The sequence below is a fragment of the Periophthalmus magnuspinnatus genome, chromosome 22 (assembly GCF_009829125.3).
Source record: "Periophthalmus magnuspinnatus isolate fPerMag1 chromosome 22, fPerMag1.2.pri, whole genome shotgun sequence".
NCBI lineage: Eukaryota > Metazoa > Chordata > Actinopteri > Gobiiformes > Gobiidae > Periophthalmus > Periophthalmus magnuspinnatus.
The window spans coordinates 1,055,319-1,068,324 of record NC_047147.1 but is presented as its reverse complement, the minus strand read 5'-3'; the positions used below and the strand labels follow the sequence as shown (position 1 = coordinate 1,068,324).

The following is a 13,006-nucleotide window of genomic DNA, read 5'->3' as shown; positions in this document are numbered from 1 at the left end:
CACAAAAGATTGAATTAATAATTTCTGTGACTCATTACAGACTCAAACTAACGAGTAAAGTGTTTCATTCTGCTGTTTATTGCAGTTCATGATTTTTCACAAGATTATAGATTTAAAATAGTTTTGTGGTTTAAATTGGCTCTTGGGTTTTTGTATCATTGGTATAAATCATCATCATCATCATCACCACCACCCTGGACAGCTTGGTCCAGGTTCAATGCAGATATGGTCCAAGTTTGTTCCAGGTTTGGTCCAGGTCTGACCATCGAAAAAAAAAAAAAAAAATCTATATCCCAGTCTAGTCCCGGTCTAGTCATTGACATTATTTATTTAAGATGAACATTGCTATAGTTGTATAATAAATGGAGCCATAAACACAGAGCATTAGAGCCAGTCAAGAGTTTGTGGTCTATGGTCTATGGTCTATAACAGTGAGAGCTAGCATCACTCTGAGAAGCACACACTCATGGCCATGAACAACACTGCCATGATGAGTCTTATTCAAAAACTCCAAGCAACAACAAATCAGAGTATTAGTCTGATACCATAATTATCCAGGCCACTGCACTAAGTAAAGAACACACAGGGAGTAACCAAAGAGGAGAGGATAAACATGACGAGCAGGCAAACGTAACAAGGAAAGCCAGAGAAACAACTACAGCTGCAAGATTAAAAATCACTATTTAAATGGTTTCAAACTTGTGAGCCCCAGAACACCACACATGTTCAGACATGAATATGACTTGTATCATCTTAGTAGTTCATTTTCCATGTTCTCTGAAACGTTAAAGGCGCTCTATCAGATTTTTACAATTTAAAAACATAAAAAACAGAAATAGTTCATTTTAAATTGTTTACACGCGTTCCTAAAACATCCCCTTAATTATTCACAGCAATAAGTTTGTAAGCATGTTTCACAATTTTCAGAGACCCAAGTGGAGTTTTGCTGTCACGCCGCTGCTAATAACTGACATAAAACAATAAAAACACTTATAATTAGGAGACAATACACCACTGCTGACAACAACTAGCATGCTAACAACACATTGGCCTGTACAACAATAGAAATGCTTTATAATTGGATAGACAGTACACCACTGCTGACAACAACTAGCATGCTAACAACACACTGGCCTGCACAATGACAGAAATTCTTTATAAGTGGATACGGTACACCACTGCTGACAACAACTAGCATGGTAACAACGCACTGGCATGCACAACAATAGAAACACTTTATAATTAGACAGACAGTATACCACTGCTACAACTAGCATGCCAATGACACACACTGGCCCACACAATGATAAAAATGCTTATAATTAGACACTACACCACTGCTGACAACAACTAGCATGCTAAAAACGCACTGGCATGCACAACAATAGAAGCGCTTATAACTAGACAGATGGTACACAGCAGTATCATTTTGACCCTAAGAGCCGTTTTTAAAATACGAATCAATTCGTTTTTGACATGGAACAAATGTGCACAGCCCCTTTAGTGCTCTTTGAGTTTACAAAGCACATTTGAAATATGTCAAAGTTTATCAAACAATATCAATTGCAATCCTTGACAGGAATATTAATATTGTATTGTATTTTTTTATAATTGTTCAGTAACCGCACCCATTTGGAGAGTGCATTTCCACAACCTCCACACGTTTCCATTTTAACCAAGATAAGATGCACTTCCAGAATGTGAAACCACTTTTCAAATTTCACTCACACTAACTCAGTGGTTCTCAAATAGTGGGCGCCCCCCCAGTGAGATGCCGTGGGGGGCGCGTATGACTCCACGTATGACACTGTAGTACTGTACGCGATGCACGCAGCGCGTACGCAGCGCGCGCACAGCAAAGAGCAGGAGATGACACAGGGCAGTGAACAAGAAACACTTTTACTAAAGAGACACTATGGAAAAAAACGATTTTAACATTTTAAACAGGGATGAAAAGAAAGGCGGATATAGACGGAGGTAAAGTCACCCGAAAAATAAGACGAGGAAGTCTGATGAAGCGTATTTAGCACTTGGCTTCACCGTGAGTCCGGTGGGACACAAGGACAGACCGGTGTCTGCTGTGTCTGAAAATGTTGGCAGTGGACAGTATGAAGCCAAATAAGTTGAGGCGCCACCTCATTACACTTCAGTCACGCTGATAAGACGCTGGAGTTTTTTCAGCGTAAACGTGCCAAATATTGCCAACAATCATCCCGCTTTGTAAATGTCACTTAAATTTTTTTTTCTTCTTTATAGGGGGGGCATGATAGAAAATAATTGAGAAGCACTGCACTAACTCAACACATTCAAAATCTTTACAAATATGTCGTGATGTTCTAAGGCATGGCTGAGGCATGGCTGAGGCAGGGCTGAGGCAGGGCTGAGGCAGGGCTGAGGCAGGGCTGAGGCAGTATATTCAGGATCAATCCTCCCAACATTGGAAGAAGGTACACACAGGTACCTGGGCCTTATTAATTCAATTCATTTTATTTTTGTAATGCCCAAAATCACAACAACAGTTGTCTCAAAGGGCGTTCAAGTTATTCCTTATTCCTTATTAAGAGCACATCCAGTTGACATGGCATTAAAAAAATATATAAATAACATAACTTCTTCACATGAATCCAGTTTTACAGTCTTCTACTTATTTTTGCAATTAGCAGAGCAACACTCATTTACAACTTGAGATCTAGTCTAATGTTTTATGCAACTTTATGTAATATCATCAGATATGCTCCATAATAAAGGAAAAATTGCATTCAAAAGTGAAGAAACAGCTTTGATAAGCAGTCAAACATCTTCAATTCTCTAACTGGACAAAAGTTTTAGAGTGATTTTTTTAAATTGGATTAATGTGGAATTCTTAGATGGTTGGTTGGATCAAAGAAAAGTTATTTTTGTGAAGACCTGTCACGATAACACATTTTGAAACACAATATACTGCTACAGAGAAATATTGGCATTAAACAATAATATTGAAACTACTTTACGCCATTGATTAAGAATGAAATAATGCAAGATAATCCCAGTGAACCATTTTAAATAGTTTCATTAAAAGACATGAGCTACAACAAATAAACAGAGGAATGAACCAGTAATTACCCATAATCTCCAGTTTAAATCTTATTGCACTACAATAAAAATACCCCAAATCTCACAAGTTTTACAAAGAAAAATTCCTCATGATAAATACTGACCCCCAAAATATATAGTTCCAGCTTCATCTTTTGAATGATAAGTCGATATAGTTATTATGATGACAGGCCTATTTCTGTGTCTTTGTGGTGTGTAGAAGGGCTTCTTGTATTTATAGCCAATGTCATCTGATTATGTTAAGTGTCTCCAGGTAACCAGGTTATGTTTGAAATGAACCCATAAGTCATTACCACAACGAGAAGGCTAACTCACTTACACTGTATCTTTGGCAATGTCCTGTTCTGACAATCTATTTGAGGACAACACAATCCATTATTCCGATTATGGCCGATTTTTCTTGCTTTGTCTGATTTTTCCTGTTGTTTGATTTTCCTGTTTGTTCTTGTGTGTAGGCAGCACAGTGGCTGAGTGGCAACACTCATGCCTCACAGCAAGAAGGTTTGGTTCTGTCTGTAACTTAAGATATGAACATTGATAAGAGATATATTAGCTGCCTTTTTCCCTGAAGTCGCTCCCGCTAGTGTTTGCAACAGGTTTGATTAACAGCGTTAGGGTTAAGTGCCCGTTCCCTACTAAACCAGCGGTGCCAGCATGAAGGGGTGTTACCTTCAACAGCGTCACTCCGGATTGACTCTTTGGTTGCTATGATACTCACGGTTGGAATTCCTAACATGCAACTCTGCTCCAAATTAGCCCTTATAGCTGCTACCCTTGATGAGGGCGAGTAAAACTAATCATTTTCCTTTAGGAGCAAAAAGTCTCCACAGAATCATGGGAAATGGTACTTGTTGCTTCATCATGTATAAACAGTAAAGGCCTATGACACACTTTCTGCACTGAGTGCTCATTAAAACACACTAATCATGTGGAAAGGACCAGGACAATGACCCACTTAGGCTTCCATCCATCAGTTGGTCTCCATGACGATGGCCAAGGTACATGAGGGCTATGGTTAGAGGCAGACTTTATTTTTACAATTCTCAAACCAATTTGTTAAATCCAAAGCAACTGACAACAATATGCTCATCAACACCCACAGTCAACCATCGTCTCAAAATAAAACATGATACTATTACAACTCCTTTATGGACAGTACTCCTCTGCTTTACATAATATAAAAAGGGAAAAAAATCTACAGCAATGATTTTGTTTAATTTTGTGTGGCGCCCCTCTAACTGATGGTTAGTTAAACAGCTCGTCTTTTATTGAACAAATGATTTTCTAACTTTCTGTTGGTTAAATTAGCATTTTTGTGGGTTTTTTTGCTGGAAGTTCAAGGCCACAATATGCAATCAAAATCTGATTATACCAAGGTGTTATTCATTTCCAAGAACTACACTGGCTTCCCATAAAACAGAGAATCCACTTCAAAATCCTCCTCACCACTTTCAAAGCTATCCATAACCTGGACCCACCTTACATCTCTGACCTCCTCCTCCACATCTCCATTCAATCTCGCTCCCTCCGCTCCTCTTCCTCTCTCCAGCTCTCTGTCCCCTCTGCCCGTCTTATCACCATGGGGGGCAGAGCCTTCAGCTGCTCTGCTCCCCAGCTCTGGAACTCTCTCCCTCCTGACCTCGGCAACATTGACTCTCTTCCACTTTTCAAATCCAGACTCAAAACCCACCTGTTCATACAATCCTACACCACATAATTAGTCACTCTCACCATCTTCCAGTTTTGTATCTCTGTTTTATCTGTAAATATGTGTTTTTAACTTTGTCTTGTACAGTGTCCTTGAGTGTCCTGAAAGGCGCTTTCAAATAAAATGTATTATTATTATTTTGGATTTGCCAACTACCCCAACATAATAGCAAATATGTCACTATCATAAACGCTAGATCCTATTTTTTGGGGGGCTGTAGTTTGCACTCATATTTGACATAATGATCTTATCCAGACGCACAGGTATCTCTCCTCTGATGGTTCTGCTTCTTGTCAATTGACAGTTTCATTTGTACAGCCGGAAGAAGCTAACGTCATTTGAGTTGATGCGATCCATGCTAGCTCCGTGTTAGCAGATTATCACCTCAGAGAAGAATGTCATTTTGTTTTTCGTCATTTAAACTTTAAATCAACCAAGAAAAAGCACATCATGGTTTTCTTTTTTGACATGATTCTTGTACACTTTAACATCACCTGTCACTCACTCAGAGGATGACAGGGGCTCACCAATACAGAGGGAGGGTTACAACTGAATGATGTACCAAAACAGCACATTGTCACAGCAACCAAAACACAGTTGATTTTTTTTATTGCCAGGTGACTCGTCCTTAGCATAATTATTAGTTGAAATTGCCAGGTTGATGGTTCGAATCTCGCTCTCGACATAAACATCTTTGGTTGGCTGTGCAATTCCAGCTGTATAAAAACGCAACCATTTACAATCAAAATGCATAACTTCTATAGCAGACTGATTTGGCCAAAAATGTTTAGTATAAAAGACAACATTTACAACATGGCAATATACCTAAAGCCAATTAATGGGGACTTTTACAGTGACTCATATTTCAACACTTATTACAGAGTTTTTAGTCTCTGCTCTAGACCCACCCCTATGACAACTCGAACAAATAAAAAAATTGTTTCATCTTTAAAAAAAAAATCCCCCCAAAAAAATCAATGTTTTATAATTATACCACTGCGCCCTGTTGTGACAGATCCCAGAATGCTTTGCTGACGTCACATCCCCTCATCTTTCTCTGTCACTCTATACTGAGATGTTCCAGAGACACACAGCAACGGGATAACAGACAAAACAATAAAACAACCTTCTAATGATTTCTTTAAGTGCTCGTCTCTTCTGAGGGCTGAATGAGCAGACAGCAGCGGCTCTTATCATGTCCACACACTCGGGCCCTGTACCAATCTGTACCGGTCTGTACCACATGGACCGAAATAAACTGTGAATTCTGTATACAGGAGATTAGTACCCGGGAGGTACTAATGAGGCACAAGATACACATATAGAGAGAAAATTTCATCATTCTTAAAGGCATTTTTTTTAAAGGGATGTTCCATATTTTGGTCACGTCAATAAAGTGATATTTATTTTGTCCCCATACAATTCTTAGGGTCAAAGTGAGATGTTGTGTCACGTCTGAATCAAATTATACAGCATTCTCATTGTCTGTGAACCAGGAATTTTTTTTTTTTAATTTATTTCGAGCACATGTATCGGGTACACTTAAAGTACATTTCACAAATTCATCCTTATATAAGCTCAAAAAGGAGTGGGAGGAAGAAAACTTATTAAATCCCACCCCTGTATATGGTATATGGCAGACATTGGCAAACTACGGCCCGGGGGTCACATACGGCCCTTTGGCCTTATTAATCCAGCTCACCGAACGTGACCAAATTATTAAAATAGGTAAGGGTAAACCTTGTTCAAAGTTTTTCTGCTGTGTTTATTTAACTGAAATTTTATAAATTAATTATTAATTTAATTAATGCATATGGAAAACAATTTGTACAATGAGCCATGCTTTGCTGCATGTTACAGGACAAATCTCTAATGTAATATATACATACATATACATATGTGTGTGTATACACATATAATATACACACGCACACACACACACACACACCCCCACACACATATACACACATGCATGGTAGCTGTCGTTAGTGTGCTAGTTTGTTAGCATTACCATGACAGCAGAACTCCACTTTCTGAAAGTTGTGCAAAAGTCTCATCATTGTTAATAAGTAGGTAATTAGGTAACTATGGATCGTTGCAATTTTTTTTTTTTTTCAAGTTTTTATGATATTTTAAGGCAAGCACCTCTAAAGCTTAACTTGAAATTTTGGTTTGTTAGAAAAGCAGGCGGGGAATATCAAACGGTAAATCAGGTTGAGTTACTGCACACAGGTGTTGGTGGACAGCTACTTCTGACGAATGGGGATTTCAAAGTCTAAAATAAAAGAAAACAGACACAGAGGGGATTTCCTTTCAAAAGAATGGGATTAGAGCACAGCATGTGGCTCAGTGGTAGAGCGACAGAACATATGCAACAAAAGAAAATCAAAATTCTTTCTGATTTATAATTCTGCATCAATTCTGCATCTTTTCAAAAAAACAAGAAAATGTATTACCAGTGAGGTGTGACCCACAAAAGTAAAGTTACCAAGCTGAAGTGCTAAACTGGCTAAAGCTAATTTGTTTACATTTGTGTATAGTATTTGCCTGAGTTCAGACTGATATTTATCTGTATTTTTACACAGAGGGATATCACTCTGGTCCCCATGCCCATAGACTGACTGTATAAGGAGCATGACGTCACTCACAGCGTTGAGGCTAGATGATTTGGAGCCGAATTCCACTTTTGGAATCCCGTCCGCAAGTATCAAAGCAAAGCACCAAAGAGCCAATCTGGCTCGAAGGCGTCGCCCCTTTCCACCCGCACCGCTGCTTTAGCAGAGTAACGTTGTAGCTAAGTAACGCTGTCAACCAAACCTGTTGCAAACACCATTGGGAGCGATTTCTGAGGAAAGAAGGCAGCTGATTTGTCTCTTATTAATGTTCATATCTTCAGTTACAGACAATAGTGAAATAAAAACACCAAGATCATGTAGAGCAGATTAATATGAACATTTCAGGACCAAAATGACGAGTCTGACAGCAGCAGTTACAGATAGAGGGGACACAGTTTTCTAATGTAAAGTGTTAAGTCGATGGCGCCTGAAGCGCACCCATGGTCACTTTCTCTTTGGAATGCGGCGCCTAGCTGGTTAGCCATGTCCATTTATATATAGAGTCTATGGCTATAACACCAATATGGGAGTCTTATTAAAATCAAATCAGAAACAATTTGCTAATATCGTGCTTTTAAATTGTGAATAATCTTGCAAACCTCTGTCGGTTTGCTTTAACTTCTAAACTGTACTGTACTTGAACTGTGCCACATCATCATTCAGTGACTCCATATCAGCTGCACTCTCTCTCTGTCGGTCCACTCACTTAAAAATTAAACTGAATCAAGCCTCTGACCCACAGACTGAGAGAAAGACAGAACAGTGAAAGTCTGTATTTGTCTGGTCTCTGGCGAAAACGCCCCTGTGTCTGTGTCTCTCTCGCTGTCTGTGTCTCTCTCGCTGTCTGTGTCTCTCTCGCTGTCTGTGTCTCTCTCGCTGTCTGGGTCTCTCTCGCTGTCTGGGTCTCTCTCGCTGTCTGGGTCTCTCTCGCTGTCTGGGTCTCTCTCGCTGTCTGGGTCTCTCTCGCTGTCTGGGTCTCTCTCGCTGTCTGGGTCTCTCTCGCTGTCTGGGTCTCTCTCGCTGTCTGGGTCTCTCTCGCTGTCTGGGTCTCTCTCGCTGTCTGGGTCTCTCTCGCTGTCTGGGTCTCTCTCGCTGTCTGGGTCTCTCTCGCTGTCTGGGTCTCTCTCGCTGTCTGGGTCTCTCTCGCTGTCTGGGTCTCTCTCGCTGTCTGGGTCTCTCTCGCTGTCTGGGTCTCTCTCGCTGTCTGGGTCTCTCTCGCTGTCTGGGTCTCTCTCGCTGTCTGGGTCTCTCTCGCTGTCTGGGTCTCTCTCGCTGTCTGGGTCTCTCTCGCTGTCTGGGTCTCTCTCGCTGTCTGGGTCTCTCTCGCTGTCTGGGTCTCTCTCGCTGTCTGGGTCTCTCTCGCTGTCTGGGTCTCTCTCGCTGTCTGGGTCTCTCTCGCTGTCTGGGTCTCTCTCGCTGTCTGGGTCTCTCTCGCTGTCTGGGTCTCTCTCGCTGTCTGGGTCTCTCTCGCTGTCTGGGTCTCTCTCGCTGTCTGGGTCTCTCTCGCTGTCTGGGTCTCTGTCTCTCTCTCTTCCCACTCACTTTTCCTTTTTGCCTCTCTCTCTGTCTCTAGGTGCCTCACTTTCTTCTCCTGCAACCCCCACCTGTCTCCATCCCTTTCTTAACCTCTCTCCATGCCCCCCCTTACTCTCCTCTACTCTCTCCCTTACTCCTCCCCCTTTATTTCTCTTTCCCTCTCACCCTTTTCTTTACTCTCTTCCACCCAGAGTCTCTCCTTCTGTCCCCCATCTGAGTGCATTCATCAGGTGGCAGAAGTCGCCGATGACCCTGTTGCCATAGAGACATGACCTCATACCTGCTCCTGCCCAAATGTAAAAGGTCAGACTGGTGAAAGAGCTTCCTGTTTACGGCACGTGTCATCGTCGGCTGCTGCTCAGACACAATGACTACTTTGGCTGGAGAACCAAGAGCACAACACTTTAAAGTAATGTGAAGTAATTAGAGCTGGATGGATCACGATTTTCTATATTTTGTCTCATTAAACTTAACAAAAATTATTAGTTATTCTATATAAAATTTTCCTCAACATAAACAATACAGCCATTCTAATGAGTGCCTTTCCGAACAAAAAAAAAAAAAGTCTTCCTCCAAAGTCTGAAAAAGTTAAGCCACCGCCAGTTTTGCTTTTCAGTCACACCAACACAATCATTCAGACACAAGGGAGATAGATGTCTTGCCCAATGACAATGGAAAACTGCAATGCTGTCAGAGGGAATCAAACTGCCATCATTCAGGTACAAGTACAAACACTTCCACCATCTGAGCTTAGACCGGTAGATTATAGGGTTTACCTGTAAATTATAGTCAGGAAAGCATAAAGTACAGCACTAACCATACACTGTATAAGAAGTGGACTAAGTGACTATTTGGAACGTGCTGACTAGTAGGTTAGCTATGTCCATTGATATATACACAGTCTGACTCGTTTAGTTGTTTAGTCGATTCAGTGTATGATGGGGTCTTATAGTTGACTAAATATTGTATAAGGCTTTATATGGACAACAGCAGAAAGGAGAAACCATTCAGGGACTTAGCTGGAGTTTTGGGAGTGACTTGACAGTTTACTCTGCCTTTTCACTTTGATAACCAATACTTTTGTGTAATCAATGGTGAATTCTACACACACTACACAATCTGAGGTGATATGGTATGATATCAGACTCAGACCACCGACTTAGAAAAGACGCTCACTCACTCCCTCTGAAACCACAGCCTACGTTACATCTCATTCCAACATTCCACCAAAAGACAAGAACCACGGTTAGTTCAGAAAGTTACTAAGTATTCTTTTAATCAGACAAACAACGAAGCCTGTCACAAAAGGGTAAAATATAATGATAAAGTTAAAAAAAAAAATATTGAAACTGCTCTATGCAACTGACTAGGGTTGTCAAAAGTATCAAACCAGATGCTGATCCATACTAAAACTAGTATCAAAACTATTCACATTCACATGACAGAAATTAACCTTTCCTGAAAATATTTATAATGATGTTGAGCTGTATCTTTCACAAATATAAGACACATAGACAAGTATACACCCAAGGAACACTAAGAACCTACTGGACACTGAGGGATTATACAGATTTAAAGATACATCAGAATAAAACACAAAGTACGACCATTTAATGTGGAAACTCACATTGTGATTGAAATTAGTATCGGTATCATGTCTATTCCTTTGTATGGAAAGCGAGTTTGAAATTGTAGTATCGTGACAAGGAACCACAGTTCATACATATGCCACTCATTTTACGTATTAGCCAGTGGAACAAACAAAATTCAGCTCTATGACTGATAAATTCTGCTTGTTTCAGCATCTGCTCTGACTTGTTTTGATATAGTTTACCAGACACAATGCCAGCAGTGTCACATCACTTTTATTACTGCAATTTTGGGCCAAGCATGTGCTGTCGATCCAAATATGTGTTGTCAATCCAAAAAACAGGAGTAGGTATAAATCAGATGGGTAAAACGCCAGTCAACTGTCTGCAATAGAGAGAATAGCTTTTACAATGATGTGTAAAGAAAGAGGCTCAAACTGGGGCCATACAGGGCAATCTTATCAGGAACAGCATGCATACATACCATTCTCTTGATAGTAGCAGATACAAGGTTACTTTAGGTTTGTTTAGATTTATACAGTTTATTTTTTTACTCATAGGCAGCAGGTAAGACAAGTTCGTGGATTTTGAGTTCACTAGTTTGAAATGCCAAAAGTATGAGGTAATTCTGCTACATCAATAATAAGGATGAAATGTTTTAAAAGATACTACAAGAGGTTTTTTTCTAATTTGGCACAAAATTACTGCATTTGTATGTGTTAAACCTGGCGCTTGGGTGAATGTAGATAAAGTTACTCTGTCGTAATACATTTACATTTTAAAATAGTTATCAGTTTCCCTTGTTTACATACTTCAAATACTTGTCCGGTATCTACTAGTCAAACTTGGCTTATAAGAGTCAGGAAAAAAACGTTTGTAGTGTATTTAAATACTATCCACAACTTCAGTACTTTACGGTTTATGAGTTAATTTGCACAAGATTGAGGTGCTTTAACTAAACATTTCACCAACAGACGCGGGTTTCTTACATCATAAAGTGAAAACACGGGTCAATGAAGAGAATAAAATTAGGTCTTTAACAATAATCATCCTTATTGCACTATACATTCAGAGTTTATTACAGTTTTGACATTGAGGGAAGTTAGATGTTTTGGTTTACAGTTTCACCTACAAAATGCAGGTCAGGTCAGCAGAAAAATGTGCAACTCAGCACTTTCGTAAATGGCACAAACGTATTTACATGTTAAGTATGATCATTTAAAATGAATGAACTAGGGTGTGTAATAAAATAGTTATTCCGAACCCGTTTGTCACTTTAGCAAGGCGTTTTCGGGTTAGCATTAGCGGCTAACTAGCTCGTTAGCTCCTTCCTGCAGCACCTGTTGATAACAAAGCCACTTCTGTTCAGCTAATAAACGTCAAAATACTTACTTTTTTCCAAGATGATAGCGTGTGCGTTTAAATTCACAAAAAATAAAGATGTCAGGTTTAATCCAGGGTGGCAGCGGGGTAAAATGTAGAGTTTTCGCCCAGTTTCGGTGCAGTAGCGCAGACACTTGTAGCTCGGTTCTCGCTCTGTCAACTCCAGACGAAGTGGGCAGGAACAGAATGCCAGAGACTCCGAGGAGCGGATGTGATTGGCTGAGGCGAGGAATGGAATCTGCAGACAGCCAATCAGAGCACCCGCTTTATGAACGGAATGCCGCACGTGAATAGCGCACAATAGACTTACTACAGCAGTCTCATAATGAGGTGAAAGAAAAGGCTTATTATTAGCACACAATAACAGGAATACCAACGGTTTCAACTGAACAGAATTCTATGATAAATGTTTAATGGGCTATAACCGTAGAGTAACAGTCTAGCCTGTCCTGTGTCATACTACTTGCAGTGAATTCATATAAATATTCAGATTTTATTATGTGATATTTAGCTACAAGTTGGGTAATAATAGTGGAACCTGGAACCTGAAACTCATTCAGTAGTTTGACACATTATTCCCATATGTGTATCAAATTAATGTTGTATTACTAACAAGGACTGAAGATATTGTATATATACAATATCATGTTTCATTCTAGCTGAAGGTAAATTATTTTCCAAACAATAATACAAAACAAAACTCTAATAATACAAATATTCCATAGTGGTGTAGATATTTTGAAATCTCCCTGTCAATATGGTAATAACAACCTTACAGTTTAAAGATGCACTATGTAACTTTTCTGTTGGAGGGTCTATCACCTGCTTGTCTCTATGGAGATAGAACTGCTTTACCTAGAATAGCATTGAACATGTATATTTTGCAAATGTTTCATTTGGGAGGCTTGAAAAACATTCACTCTTTCTGGGAGTGGACTCACACCTCGACAGATCTGACATGTAACTTGGCCTAGTGGCGGTACCCGTGTTTTCATGGAAATAGATGTGTTTAACATTTCAGGCAAACCAATAACATCTCTAAGACAGCAGACTCCCCTCTTCCACGGATATGACTTGTACTT

The 13,006-nt window shown here is 39.9% G+C and overlaps 1 protein-coding gene across 1 annotated transcript in view; it reads right to left on the bottom strand.

Moving 5' to 3' along the window:
- Window positions 1-12,092, bottom strand: part of pals1a (protein associated with LIN7 1, MAGUK p55 family member a) — a 41,598-nt gene extending 29,506 nt beyond the window's left edge. The window contains exon 1 of the mRNA XM_033987706.2: window positions 11,934-12,092. The gene's annotated coding sequence lies outside the window, so the exon portion shown is untranslated. The remainder of the gene's footprint in view (window positions 1-11,933) is intronic.
- Between the last annotated feature and the right edge of the window lie 914 nt (window positions 12,093-13,006).